The sequence below is a fragment of the Suncus etruscus genome, chromosome 4 (genome assembly GCF_024139225.1).
Source record: "Suncus etruscus isolate mSunEtr1 chromosome 4, mSunEtr1.pri.cur, whole genome shotgun sequence".
In the NCBI taxonomy this organism is placed as follows: Eukaryota; Metazoa; Chordata; class Mammalia; order Eulipotyphla; family Soricidae; genus Suncus; species Suncus etruscus.
Genome location: NC_064851.1, coordinates 111,561,510 through 111,577,931, shown reverse-complemented (window position 1 = coordinate 111,577,931; position 16,422 = coordinate 111,561,510).

Here is a 16,422-nt window from a genome sequence, read left to right as displayed (position 1 = left end):
ATGTGGCTGACCCAGGACAAACCTTGGTTCAATCCCCCCAGTGTCCCATATGGTCCCCCAAGCCAGGAGCGATTTCTGAGCACAGAGCCAGGAGTAACCCTTGACTGTCACACAGGGTGTGAGCCAAAAACAAAACTAAAAAACAAAAACAATTTTTTTTTTTGGTTTTTGGGTAACACCCGGCCTCACTCGTTTTTACTCTTGGCTCTGTGCTAGAAATCACTCCTGGCAGGCACTGGAGACTATATGGAATGCCGAGATTCGAACCACTGTCCACCGTGGATCAGCTGCATGCAAGGCAAATGCTGTTTCTCGGGTCCCTGAACTCTATTATTATAAATAAATCATATAAAATGTATCTGAAATCACTACTGAAATCTATTCCTTTATGTTTTTTCAGTCATATGAGATTTGTTGAAGATGGTTGCAGTATATACTCTCTCAATAAATAAAAATAAATGAAACACTTGTTTTCTTAGGAATGCCTATACTTAAAGATAAAAGTGTTGCTAAACTATTAATAAATAGGCTAATTTGATTATAGATTTTCAATTTATTCTCTGAATACTGAAAATAGCCAATTGAAATAATTCTTTAGGTAGAAAAGTTTCTTCTAGTATTTCTTTTTTTGCTTTCCCTGAAACATAAGTATAAATACTTCTACATGGTATTATTTACTGAAAAACCTACTGAGATCTGCACCTTAAACTCAAACAAATTTTTATCACCCTACTATATTTCCTTCATAATATATTCCAGTTTACGAAGAAAAAATAACAGCCTAAGAGCTTTTATCTTAAGCAGTGGAACTGTAAAACGTCTTCAGTTGCCTATAAAATTTCTTTGTGGCTGGAGCAATAACACAGTGGTATGGCATTTGTCTTCTTGTGGCAGAAACAGGACCAACCTGAGTTTAATCCCCAGCATCCCATATGGTCCCCTGAGCCTGCCCCTGCCTGGAGTGATTTCTGAGCACAGAGCCAGAAGTAACTCCTGAAGATGGCAGGATGTGGCCCAAAATTAAAACAGAGCAAAAATATTTCTCTGTAAACTCTAGATAGTCTCAAGCCCCTCCTTGATCTTCAGTGGGAAATAGTGGTAGAGTAGAGACCTTGATTCAAAAAGGAAATTCAACATCCCAAACAAAACTGGCTTATATGAACCCGATTTCACAATTATGTCAGCTAAATGGCAGAGCTGTTGCTAAGGAATTTCTCTCTCTCTCTCTCTCTTTCACACACACTCTCTTTCTCTCTCTCTCCCTCTCTCTCACTTTCCCTCTCTCTCTCTCCCTTCCTCCCTCTCCATCTCCCCCCCCACACACACACACATAGATGTGTCAGAGATGATACAGAAGTTGCTTTCTTGAAGTATTTATTGGTGAAATCAGGTAGTCAGTTAGAGAAGTTTACTATGGCTGGTAAGATCTTGCTCATTTGATCAGAAAAGAAAAGATTTAGGATGTAAATCTTCAAATATAATGTGCATCTCTAGAGTCTATACATGTAGTCTATAAACTTTTAAAAGTTACTTGATAATTGAGAAAAATGGGATAGTTTCCAATGTTGGTGTTTTAAAGGTATTTTTGGTAAATGCTAATCACCTCTATTTGTCATATTCCTTTATTTTTTATGGTTAGATGTATTTCTTTTAAATATTCAAATGTGATTCCATCTTCTTCTTTGATCATGAAAGGAAAATTGATCCCTCTTTCCTTTATGCTGTGATAGCAGATTTCATTTTTGTGGGGAGGGGGTCACATCCAGTTGCACTCAGACATTACTTCTGGCTCTACGCTCAGAAATCACTCCTGGCAGGCCATATGGGATGCTAAGATTTGAACCACCATCCTACTGCATGCAAGGCAAATGCCTTACCTCCATGCTCTCTCTCGGGCCCCACAGATTTCTTTTTTTTTAATTATTATTTGTTATACCCAAAAACATCATCACTGTATATTATCATGTTTATTTGTCCAAAGGACAGTGAGCTATGCTGAATGCAATCAAAATGTTCATTTAGTGATAGTCAAATGAAGGAATGGTTTACCACATGACTATCTATGACTCTTAATACTGCCCCAACGTTTGATCAATGAAAAGAAAATAAGACATATGAATAAATGCTCATCTCCAAAAGAAGTCAAAACATGAAACCAGTTAAATAAATAGGCACATCAAAATTTAGGCTTTGTAGACCCAAGAGCCCCTAAAGTCAGATCAAGGCCTTGATAATATTGTGAATATTGAGAGTTCAGACAATAAATATCCAGCTTTGGTATTCAAACTAAAAGTGATCCTTTTCAACAATGTTTACTTAATGAAAAATGTTTATTATTTTTTTAAAGTATGAGCTAAAAAATTATTTAGTTTTGCATTAAATCCCCAAATGAACATCTCCTTTACTGCTTGCACTGTTGATGTTTTCAGTAGGGCTCATCTTACAGAAGCTAAGAGCTTTGATGTGATAAAATTAAAAATATGTGGAAATCTTACCAACTATCAAACACAAAATGTAATTAAAAGGGTCAACTAAATGATTAAAAGTAATTTCTTACTCAATATTATCATAATGAGATCTTAGCACAAGATGAATAAATAATATTTTCAGCTAATCCTCAACCACACACTGTGACTATTAATTGCAAGCTCAAAAAAGATGAAGCATTTTTCCCAAAGTTCAGCTACCATTAGAAAGATCTGATTTAGGGCAAAGAGGTAGTACAGCTTTGCACACAGCCAACTCAGCTTAATCCTGAGCACCACCTCTGTTCCCCTGAACACCACCAAGAATGATCCCTGAGTGTAGAGCCAGGAGTAAGCCCTGAACACGTTATGAAGAGGTCCAAAAGCCTCAGAAACAAAAATATATGATCGAGTAGCTCTGTCAACTTCCTTGGTAGAAGTTAAGTGTTAATGAGCAATGAAAAGTCCCAGAAGGGGCAGGAAATATGAAATTGCACTTACTTTCCAACCTTTCCACATAGACTATTATTACTCCTGTTCACACTACCTTGCCTCTATGTCTTGTTATAAAAACTATAGCATAGATTGTTTCTCATATTTCATTCTTTTCAGATCTGCACTGCATAATTCTTTCCAGATGGCATGCAAACAGTAAACTAATCATGTTTACTAGCTCTCTAAAATCTCCCAGTGGCTCAAGCTATTATTAGGATAAAGAGAAATTTTTCAATATGAATATAAGGTCCTGTTCCATGTGCACTCTACTGATTTTTTTCTAGAAACTTCCGTAAACACTGTTCACCAGCAAACCTGAAATACTTTCAGTTCCAACAAGTTCATAATCTTTCTTTTCTCCAGGCTCACCCTTCATGCATATCACACATGTATGAAGTCCAGTGCTTGCCTGCTTTCTCTGTTCCCCTAAGTCATCCAGTACTCTACATAATAGAGGCAGAATCTGAGAAACAATTGGTACATATTGCCTGGGTCAGGGAAAGTCTGTTCTACTTAGGCCCCAAAGGCTAAAAAGTTCCCTTGGATAGACAAAGTCAAATCATGATTTCCAAAATCTTTATCAGTAGAACAACAGTTAGCATTTTATGACTCCATCTGTCAGAGCATTTGTCTTCTATCCCAACTTGGGTGAGTAATAGAGTTATGTCATTTTGATTTGTTTTAATGAAACCTGTCAAATACCCATGCCTGAATTGAAATCTTTCTCCCTTGTTTGTCTCTGAAATATTGGGAATCACTAACCAGGTTTATCTTTATCATCAGTATATTTTAAGCTACAGAGTTTTGAGCACATAGTAAATATATGGTGGCCAACCAAAAATATCTATTTAATGAGTAAATGATCAAATATCAGCAACAAAGATGCATACTTCTGGGCCTGAGCAGAGAGGGCACCTATTGTACATAAACAATTTTGAAATACAATAAATAGTTTATATTTTATTGGTTTAGTATTTAATCATTTAAGCTATTCTGATCTTAAGACTTACTTTAATTGAATAGAAAATATTTGTCAAAGTAAACAATTATACTCAAAAGTACAGAGTTCTGGATTTTTTAAAAGTACTTTATTCATTGTCTAACAAATATTTTATTGGGAAAGTAAACAATAATAAAATCACACTAAGTTAATTTCTATAGAAAAGGTGGTAAGGTGATTTAAAATAGTTATCCACTCACTGAGGTTGAAAGAATATTTTTCTTTCCAAAACCTTGAAAATGTTTGTTTTGAAGATCTCGTGAGTGTGGTATTTTAAAATATATATTTGCACTTGAAAGGTCAGTGATTTACACATTCTTCTCATTCAGATTTGTATCATTCAATTTTAATAAACCATCTTCTGGTGCACTATACTGTTTTTCACACTATTCAATATTTATAGCAAAATGTGTTTTCTCTCCAACCAATATCTTTTGATAAAAGAATATTTTAATAACAAATCCTTAACTTTTTGCACCACACCAATTAGGTTAAAAGAAAATAAACATTGTGGTGTGATACTGTGATTTAGAGCTGACACTATGTGCTCTATGCGCTCACTAAGTGAAGTTTACAGCAAAGGTGACCAAAACCATAGAGGCTAAGCTCTATATAAGGTAGAAGAGAAAAGAAATTTCACAGTGAGGTCCACTGCCTGCATTTTTGTTTGTTTGGTTTTAGATTTTGTTTATTTGTTTGATTTTTGGCTTTGGAGTCACAACCAAAAGTGCTCAAGTGCTACTCCTGAACAAAGGTTAATGGCCCTTTGTTCAGGAGCAGCTGCCAGCAATGTTCAGAGAACCATGTATGCCAGAGACTAAATTCAGAGGTCTTACATGCAGGGATTGAACTCCATCTGTTGGTCTATAACTGTAGCCCTAATCTTGACTTTATGATACTGTCACCTAGTCCCCACTACTTTTCACAATCATTGTGACCCTAAGGAAAGGTAAGGGCAAGAGATATTTTTCTGCCATTGGGACTGACCCAAGTTCAGGCTCTAGTATAAACACTGCCAGGAACAAGTTCTACAGTTCTTTTTGTTTTTGTTAATTTCTTTTGTTTTGTTTCGGTTTTGCTTCTGCTTTGTTGTTGGATCACACCCAGCAGTGCACAGGGATTTCTCCTAACTTGCCTCTCAGTAATCACTCCTCCAAGGTCCCGAGGTCTGGGATCATGTGAGATGCTTGGAATAAACCAAGGGCATCTGCAAATAAGTACCTACCCACTGCACTCTCTCTCTCTCTCTCTCTCTCTCTCTCTCTCTCTCTCTCTCTCTCTCTCTCTCTCTCTCTCTCTCTCCCTCCCTCTCCTCTCTCTCTCTCTCTCTCTCTCTCTCTCTCTCTCCTCTCTCTCTCTCTCCTCTCTCTTTCTCTCTCTCTCTCTCTGGTCCAACAAGCCCTAATATATAAATTCTAATATTAATGTTACTCACTAACATCAGCTTGAAGTATTAAATCAGTGAATTGTTTGCATAAATAATTAGAAAACAAATTTTAAAAATTTATTTTCAAATAATTTGAACAATGTGTATGAAAGAATTCATATCTGAGGCAGAAAAATCCATCAGTTATATTTTAGAGTATGGCAGACTAAAATAAATTATTTGAATCTTTCAAACAAAAAAGATACCATAACTTAAAATCAATTTTCATTTTTTGTTCGAATAGTGGCTAAAAATGTTGCATAATTTTATTTGGCATTCTTCAAAGTTGAATAAATGGGTAAGCAACTATATAATAAAATAAATAATAAAAGAGGTTACATCTGGTCAACCTTAAAACATGATCTTTGGTAACTGAAAAGTAGAAAGATATCACTTAGTTCAGTTTTCAACTTTTTCAAATTTCTAAATACTTCCATTCAACTTCTCCCTTTATCACTCGGTACTTTATACAACAAAAGATCGTACACTTTCCTGTCTCTGTCATCAACTTCACAGCTATTAATCCAAGTCCTATAACCATGCAAAAATAATGCATAACTTAGACCTTTTAAGACACTGAATAGCAGCATATGAAATAAAAGGAAATGATTAACTATCAAGAGTTTTTCTTTTTTTGGATCAATGTTTCTTTACCATCTCCCCTTCCCTCAAGCTCCTTCCTATCTTGATTCTTTCTTGTGATCCTTTTTGTCCTACAAGTTGGCTTTCTGTCTCATGCCAGGAACCCCATTTTTATAATTTTCACTTCTATCCTCTTAGAATTTTGGGGGAGTTATTCACTCCATGGTTGAGGAGCACTATTTTAGACTATATATTTCCATTAGAGTCTTTTTTGATTTTGAATAAGAGACTATACTTGACATTGCAAAGAACTCAATGAACCATGTTTATTTTCTTATGAAAGTATTAATTTAGACATTAATTTAGACATTACTTCTCGCCATATTGATTAAAAACAAAAGTCTCATGATTGAACCTAGCTAACACAAGTCTGTCTATATGTATATTTGATGATTCAAGGCTAAGGAGAAAAGACTTGTCACCACTTGTTCTCTTCATTGATTTGCCATGTGGAAACATGAACATGTTTAGGGGTTGATGGCAGATTTTCTATTTACTTTTCTTTGGTTTCATTTTTGGACAACACAGAGTGATGTTCAGGGGTTACTCCTGGCTCTTTTTTCATGGATTACTCCTTGCAGTGCTCCAAGATCATATGGGGCAGTAGCGACTGAACCCAGGTTAACCAAGTACAAGGCAGGCACCCTAACAGAATGGCATTCTTAGAAGATAGAAGTTCATTGACTTGCACCTTTCTCTGCACACATCTGCCCCATAATCACAATTTCACTTAAGGGACAAAGGAGTACCTGGTGTATGAATTGCTGATATACATATTAGTTTGAAGGCAATTAGGCTGTCTTTATAAATTAATGATATAGCAATAAATGTCAGGGACTTCTGATTCAGTTTCTCTTAGTCTTGGCTTCATATTGAATACAAATACTGAAGCTCTTTTAAACTAGGCCATAGTCTTGCTCAATGGCAACTATCTTTATGAATGGGTCATATACCACTAGTTTTTAAAAGCTCTTTAATTGATTCAAAGGTACATTAAGGACTGACAACCACTGCACACTATGGAGGTACTTTATATTCAGTAACAGCAATAAGTCAATATTTTAAGTCAATATTTTAACTCATCATAGCTCAGATAAAGCCTGAAATATATACCTAGGGCAAAAATATATATATAGTAAAACTCTGGGATCTCTAAGAAAAACAAAGCCAATAATTAATTCTTTTTTGGTTTGGGGGCCACACCCAGTGGTGCTCAGGGGTTACTCCTGGCTTTCAGAAATGGCTCTTGGTAGGCTCTGGGGACCATATGGGAGCCGAGAATCACACTTGGGTCCATTACGGGTAGGCCGCATGCCAGGCAAATGCCCTATCACTGGCCACCATCTCTCTGGCCACCCAATAATTATTTTATATGTGTTTCTAATCATTTTTATTTACTGTCAAACTTTAAAGAAAAATTCTATTTCAATTTCATGAATGACAGGTACCAATCAATATTACTGAATATTTCATCAGAACTGGCTAAAAGTTATTTAAACAGAACTTTTCCAGATGCTAAGGGATAAGTAAAATAATATCAATTGAGTCAATTATTCTGTTCTAAAGTTCAGCAAACTAATTCTAAAATATACCCAAAAGTAAATATCAATCCTATCCTATTAAATCTTCATTTGTGTAGCTCTTGGGGTTTAAAACCCTGCCATACAGATCTAGAGTCATGCCAGAAATTCACAGGGAGAAATGGAAAAGAAATAGAATCTCTCACTCAGCCTGGAGAGATAATACTGCTAGGAAGACATTACTTGGCACACAGACAGACACCTAATTTAGTCCCCAGTACTAAACATGTATGATTCACCTGAGTTAGAGTTCCCTTAGAAATGATTCCTGAGCACAGAACCAGGAGATTACACTAAGCACAGCCAGGTGTGACTCAAAAAAAAGGAAGGAAGGAAGGAAGGAAGGAAGGAAGGAAGGGAGGGAGGGAGGGAGGAAGGAAGGAAGGAAGGAAGGAAGGAAGGAAGGAAGGAAGGAAGGAAGGAAGGAAGGAAGGAAGGAAGGAAGGAAGGGAGGGAGGAAGGGAGGGAGGGAGGAAGGGAGGAAGGGAGGAAGGAAAAGAGAAGGAAAGGAGAGGGGAGGGGAGGAAGTAGAGGGAAGGGACAGAAAAGAAAAAAAGAGAAGATAAGAAAAGTAAAGAAAAAAATTTTACCAGCCTATCAGCAAAGCACTATGTATGAGAAAAAATATAGCTACCTAATCGCTGACATGTTATAGAACTTCCATTTATTTGCATTATGCTGATTATCACATAAATAATAGTGACAACTACTAACAATAGAAAGAGACATACAGCCTGTTTCCTGCTCTCCAAGGTGTAAACCTGCTCCTTTCAAGAAAAATATTGATTGTTCTGTGATCTGATTTAGCCTTTTCTCTCATTTCTGATTAGTGGTGCATTTTTACCGTTATTAAATCCATAATAGCTAATTTTGAGCATGTATAAAGCACTGTATGAGACAAGTTTCCACACAATAAAACCTTAAGTTATTAACAACATCAAAAGCTTGAAGTTTGAAGCTACACAGTAACAGAGTCCAAACTGACTAAAGCTGCAATAACTTTGTAAGTAAGTAGTATTTGACCCTCTCACCATGAAAATATATTTCACCAGGAAAATAAATTGCTCTGAGACAGGTATTATTCTACCTTTCATATGTATAAACTCAATTTCAGCTAAATAGAAGGCTATAGTAAAAGGTTGGGCATTATTCCTGATACCTGTTGCAGAGCTGAAGGATCAGCCAGGTCCCAGTGGTACTCAAGGGACCATTTATTCACCTGAAGGAACACACCCAGTCCTCTCTCCCCAGCCCTATCTTCCTTATTCTCATCTTTTATCTATGATGTAACTAAATAAGCTGAATGAAATACAAATCTAGGAATCTTAGCTGCCTACGTAATACCCTACCTCAGCTCTGCCTGCTTTCCCCACTAAAGTCCAAATATGTTATGTCAATCAAAACCCCCTCAAGTGTTTCTTGTTTACCAGCTGAATAATACATACCTACAAATTTACATGACATCAATGAGCAACTTACAATTTCACAGATCACCCAGATTTAGTTCACATTTGGGGGGAGGGCAATACCTAGTGGTGCTCAGGGATTCTTTTTAGTTCTGAACTCGGGAATCATTCTTGGCAGTGCTCAGAGTACCAGATGGAGTGACAGGGAAACAACTCAAATTGGCTGCATGTAAAGCAATTGTCCTACCTACCGTACTCAGTCCGGTGCCTCTTTGCTCATTCAAACCCTTTATTCCTACTTCTCTAACAGAAATGCCTTGGAACACTGTTTTCAACTTTAAGGCTTAGCCCCAGACCACCTTCTTTAGGACCCTTTAACAACCATTTTGTTTTATTTTGTTTTGGGGGCCACACCCAGCAGTGCTTAGGGGTTACTCCTGGCTCTGTGCTAGGAAATCTCTCCTGGCAGACTTGGTGGACCATATGTGTTAAAGGGGATCAAACCCAGTTCTGTCCCGGGTAGCCCAAGTGCAAAGAAAATTAACTATCGTATTTTCCAGCGTATAAGACGACCCCCTAATTTTGCAGTTAAAACATAGGTTTAGGCCTATATTCGCTGTATCAGACAGAATGTTCTTGTGCTGCAACTGTATGTACCACAGTGAGCCAATCACAACAAGCAAAGGTTCAAAGGTTATACTGCAATAGACTTCCTCTCTGACTCTGGCCAATCTGAGCAGGCTTTTGACAGTGTAGATTCGGGTCCAGAACATTGTCTAATTTGCATGCATAAAAAGCCTGCTTGGATTGGCTGAGTTAGAGAGGCAGTCCGAGCAGCCTTGCAGTGATTGGTGCAGGATCGAGTTGGAAATTCGTTTTGTGGCAATATTCAGACAATTTTCGTTTAGCGGCATATTGAACAATTTTTTCAGGATATACTCGGCGTATAAGAGGACCCCGATTTTCGGTTGACTTTTTTTTGTTTCAAAAGTCGTCTTATACGCTGAAAAATACGGTACTTTTTTTTTTTTTTTTTTTTTTTTTTTTGGTTTTTTGGGCCACACGCAGTGATGCTCAGGGATTACTCCTGTCTATGAGCTCAGAAATCACTCTTTGCTTGGGGACCATATGGGACGCCAGGGATCGAACTAAGTACATCCTGCATTGGCCGCATGCAAGGCAAACACCCTACCACTGTGCTATCGCTCCAGCTTCCCTATAACTACTTTTTGAGGATGAATTTTAAGTATTCTTTTCTGTACATACAAATCTACTGTCACTGTGTCTCATATTTAAAACTCCCACCTCTTTCTTATGCTATCAGGTATCATTTTCACACTGGCAACACCTAGCACTGTGTTGGCAAGCAAAAAAACAAATTTAAAAAGTTGCTTGAGGAATTATGCAGGGAGATTTCACAGCTTTTTAGTTCACAGCTTCTGTTGTTTAGGATCCTCTCTAAACACATTGGGGAAAAAAAACCTTTCCTGGGTCTGGAGAGATAGAGCAGCAAGTAGGTATTTGCCTTGCATTTGTCTGACCCAGGTTTGACCTTTAAAACCTCATGAGGTTCCTAGTACACACATTTCACCAAGAGTGATCCCAGAGAACAGAGCCAGGAGAATTCCCTCAGCACCACTGGCTGTGACCCACCACCCAAAACTAAAACAAAATTTTGTACTCTTTCTAGAAAACATTTTCTGACATACTGGGGTATAGGGATCAACAAGCTGGAGACTTGCTTGTTGGTGCTGGAAATTTAATTCTGTACATTCAGTGCTGTAAGAACATGTTTGTTCATTTGAAAACTCTTCTCAGTTCCACTAAAAACTTTGTGAGTAATGTTTGATTTAAATTCTTGGGGCCAGAGTGGTGGCGCAAGTGTTAAGGTTTCTGCCTTGCCTGCGACGAGATTTGTTCCCCCGGCATCCCATATAGTCCCTAAGCCAGGGGCAATTTCTGAGTGTATCGTCACTGGGTGTGGCTCCAAAACCAAAATAAATAAATAAAACTAGCTTATTCCTAATAATATTTTTATCCACAAGTCCTAGTGAATCAATTTATCCTTAAGAAAATGCATGATTATAAAGGTTGGAGCAATATTACAGCATGAAGGGTATTTGCATTACAGGGTTTGACCACTGGTCCCCCAATATGGTCCCCTGAGCATTATCAAGACTGATTCTTGAGCACAGAGACAAGGGTAAGCCTTCGGCACCACTTCGTGACCAAAAAAAAGAAAAAAGAAAAGAAACTAGAACTAAATGCATGATTATAATGTACATTGCCTTTTAAAAATAGTGATTGATTGGTTTATGTTTACAAATAAACCTTTTATTTTTTTAATTAGGACTAAAGACTTAATTAAACCAACACTAATAATTAATTGTGCTTATGTTAAACTGTGTGCATTGAATACTATTTCTTTGATCAGATGCTTTGTTAAATTATTTTACACAAATCTCTTCATATGTTTACTTTAACAACTTCAAAAATATGTATTATACCTTTCTCATACCAAACACCCCATAAAATTAAATTAGTGAATGTTAAGAAAGTTAGATCATTTTTCCTAAGTAATGAATCTAGAGTTAGAAACTTACTAAATAAAAATAAGGGGGGTGGGGAGGCTGGCTGATGATAGAGTAGGTAAGTCATTTATCTTGCACACTCCAACCTGGGTTTGAGCAGTTCAACCCAGATGTTTCCCTGAGCACTGCCAAGATTTATCCTTACATGGAGAGCAAGGGAGTAAGCCCTGAGTACTATTCAAAAATCAAAAAATAAACAAATAAATCAATAAATAAATGTCAGGAAAGATTGATTCAAATTTGCTTTAAATTGGAGTATAAAATATAAGATTGTATTAATGTTGATCAAAAAAATTATATAACCCTTAAGCATCATCATTAACTTGTACAAGAGAAGTCTGAACTTTATATATTTTTCCAAATTTTTTAATTTATAGTAGATTGTAAAGTGCGTATTTCAAATATATGATACTCCAGCTTTAATCCATGACACACCTCATCCCAACAACAACGATAAAAATCATTAGTCAGGGAAGGCACTTGCCTTGCACAAGATCAATTTGTATTCAATCTTCAGCATCCATGTTGTCCCCTGAGCTCACCAAGAGTGATCCCTGAGTGAAGAACCAGGAATACACACACTGGCACCACTAGGTGTGGCCAAAACAACAACAACAACAACAAATAAAATGATAACAAAAATCAATATGAATAACTTCCTAAATCTACTTTCTTTAATGACTATCACTTATCTCAAGACAAAACTGTTGACTATAAAAAGTATAAATCTCTTTTGAAAATATGAATATTTATTACCATCATAGCAACTTCATCCACTTATTCTTCTTGCTCTTCCTGAGTATGCTTAACTTAGTAACCTAAGTAATAGCACCAAACGAGTTGGCAATTAATCGTTTTTAAATTAAAAGATTAAGTCCAACAAAAGCCTAATTATCAAAACTAAAAGTAAAAAAGCAGAGAAAATAATTTCTAGCTTAGATCAAAATGAACATTAGAAAAGAGTGCTTCATTAACCCTATGAAATGGTTCTCCAATAAAAGAATGTATTCATTTTCTCTTGCAGATCAAACAATTCTGTACTTATATATTCAAGGATAAACAAAACTTATTTGAAATGCCTAAAAGCTGGTAAGTAGGACTTGTTGCTATGGCTTCAATAACCAGCATGCAGCTAATCAGCATCCATTGCAGTCACTGAGAAGGAAATGACTATTTTCGTCCTTAGCTTTACTTCTAAAGATTCAACGATCAAAACTAAAATCTGACCTAGAAGCTGCCATGGTTCTAAAAACGCATGACAAAGCGTTTGGCAAGACCTAATAGGAATGAACAGGAAAACAACCACCACAAAGGCAGATTTCTCAAATGCTCAGGACAGTACAGTGTAGCCAAGACTATATCCAATGTACTGTGACGCTCATTACTCTGAATTGTGGTCATTGATAAAAGATTCCATGTTTTTTGTTTTTGTTTTTGCTTTTTTTCACACTGAACAGCAAATAAAGAGCTAAGGACAGCCATTGGAACCAAAGAAAGTCAAGGACCTAAGCAAACACTAAAGCAAATAAAAGTAAAAATGAAGAGAGCATACAGTTTCTTGTACATCAATTCTGGCATTCTTGAATGTCAGATTAAAATTAAACAGTGTTTTGGAAGATCAGGTTAAAATCAAGCTACTAGTACTATATATCATACAAGATATTTATCTAGACTCGCACTTGTACATCGCCCCACATATTAATTGAAGAAAGTTTGGGTGAAACAATTAAAAGATATAATCACAGCTTGACTTCTAAAAACTGCCTAACCAGGATATCTAATTTTTAATTATCTAGTGTTTTTATTTTATTAATTTGTTTGACTCTTCTCTTACTAATCTTTGAAGATCATTACATAAAAGATAAAATAAAATGAAATGAATCTTTCAGTCTCAAGGATAATAGCCTTCTCCAAGCAGTACTCATTTTGAACTCAAAACACCAAGAAAAACAAGAAACAGAATAAAAAAATAGTGTTGGTAAAAAAAAATGGAAAGGAGGTGAAAGAGAGGAAAAGAATTAGAGACATTGAAAACTAAAAATGTAAAGTTTAAAGGGTCAAAGGTATAAATACATTGGGTAAGGCATTTGCCTTGCATAAGGCTGGCCTGGGTTCAATCCCTGTATCCCCATATGGTCCCCTAAAGCCCAATAGGGTTAATCCTTGAGTACAGAGTCAAGGGTAAACTCTGAGTACTGACAGGTATGGCCCAAAAACAACACACAAAAAAGTGACATTTAAGAGGGCAAGAAAAAAGAGATAAATGTGCATGCATGCCATGCAGGTGGTCAACCCCAGTTCAATTCCTATCACTGCCTATTTTCTCCTGAGCACCTCTAGGAGGGTGCTCAGTAGAAAACCTAAGCATAAAACCAGAAGTCGACTTTGAGCAAACTTACAGAAAAAGTTCAATGCATACCAGTCACCACCGCTAACAATTTTAAAAAGACATCACCTGAATATCAAGGAAAAAAATTACAGCAGAATGTGACTTTCCATACTGTGATTCATCTCAGAATTCATGAAGAAAGAAAACTAAAGAACCTTAGTATTAGAAAGCTGGAGAAAAGCAAATTGTCGTATCCCAGGGCAATCTCATCTATCTTCAGTTCTTTGTTTCTGAATTTTTAAACTCTATTTTCCTTTATCTGAAAGTGCTCAGGACTTTGTCTTGGTGATGAGATGTAGAGAACATTTCTAGTGTAGTTCCAGGGATTAACCTTAGATCAGCTGTATATAAGACAAGCAAGCAGGTAAGACATTAACTGCTATATTTACTTCTGTTAGTGATCGGTAACATTCTAATTTCATTTTTATTGAGTTACTGAGTTTTTCCAAAATCATTTTGAAAAATTTTCTTTGTTCATTTATATGTAATTACCCCCTTATTCATAAATTAACTGTCAATAGATTTGTGGGTTTAACTCAGGACTCTCAATTCTGTGTGACTAACTTTGTTCACTTAGTTAAATAACAGAAATTTTCAAGGGAGATGTTTAAGCTCTGGAGATTATCACCTCATTATTAGAAATACTCAGTATGACCAGAGTGTTAATGCAGCAGATAGAACATTTGCCTTGCATGCGGCTGAGCCAGATTCAATCCTGAGCACCCCATATGGTTCCCCAAGCCCACCAGAATTAATCTCTGTGTGTAGAGCCAGGATTATGCCCTGAATTTATCAGAGTATGACCTCAAAAAAAAATGGTCAGTAAGGAAGAACTTAATATAGATAAAAGATTGAAAAGAAGGGGCCAGAGAAATAGCACAGTGGCATTTGCCTTGCAAGCAACCGATCCAGGACCTGAGGTGGTAGGTTTCAATTCCCGGCGTCCCATATGGTCCCCCGAGCCTGCCAGGAGCTATTTCTGAGCAGATAGCCAGGAGTAACCCCTGAGCACTGCCGGTTGTGGCCCAAAATCCCCCCAAAATTTTTTTGAAAAAAAGCAGAAATGTCACAGCTCTCTTCAACTGTTGCTCTCAGAAACATTCTTTAGAGTTAGGAACCAGATTAAAAATTAAAAGGACCATATTAAAGATGCAAGTAAAAGAATAATTAACCATTGTAATGGGTAGCTAGTTCAGTATTCTGGTAGGTTTGTTTTCCAAAGCATGACCCAGATGTATTGTATCAAAACTGATTTAGACTGAGTGTAAAACATGTCTATCCACTTCCCAAACCTACCCCTAAACCTGATATTTGGCAATGAGACCCATATATTGGTATTTAGTCTGGCCTCTAAGCTACTCTAATTAGATATCCTAAGAGGTTCTAAAATAAATATTCGAGAAATATTAGAAATGCCTCCAACTTTCTTGCTTCCTAAAATAAATATATTCAAAATATAAGTTGTAAGTAGACCACAAAGAAATATTGGATCAAGTACTAGAATCAGAACTAGAATGATAAAGATATCAAAAATTCATTTCTTAAAAATCATATAATAGAAAGGAAATTCTAAACAAAATGAATAGTAGAAATAATTAGCAAGTCAACTTGAATAGCTAATTCGGAGACCGAAAAGATAATACAGGGTTTGGGTGCTTGTTCTTGGCCAACCCCAGCTTATTTTACAGCACTGCAAATGTTCGTCCTAGGCACATGCAGAAGAGAGTGATCCCTGAGCACTATGGCTTGAGTACAAAAATAAGTATCTCAGCTTTACGAAGTAGTCTTCCCTAATAACTTTGTTTAAGGTAACTCAGAGTTTCAAGGTTTCCCTTTTTATATTAATAACTTTCTAAGATATCAAAAGAATAAAGATTATTCTCTGAACTGATTTACAAAGTAGTTAAAGGCAGACTCTGTCTTTTGAACCCAGAGTGATAGCACAGTGGGTAGGGCATTTTCCTTATTTACAGCTGACCAGGTTCAATCCCCTGCATCCCATACGGTCCCCAAGGACTGCCAGGAGTAATTCCTGACAGGAAAGCCACCCCTAAGCAATGCCACTGTGATCCAAAACCAAGAAAAAAGTTGAAAATATATTTTGCTTTTTATATGCTTTGATATTTATCACACATTGGAAAAAAGTAATAAGAAAATATTTTCACCAGTTATCTAAATGAACTGAGAAAGAATGTAGTTTAACTAGCTACTGTGCTGCTCATATAGTAGTTATACTGGTTATGTAGCCTAGCCTTTAATTTTTAGTTGAGGTTTGTTTCATTTGTGTATACATGAATATGTGCTTATGTTACATGGATTTACATTACCTAGTCTTAGTTCCCATTCCTTATTTCTTACCAGTTAAAAATAGAATGACCTCAAATAAAATTAAAACACTAAGAATCTAATTTTTAAAGCTATTAAGTTT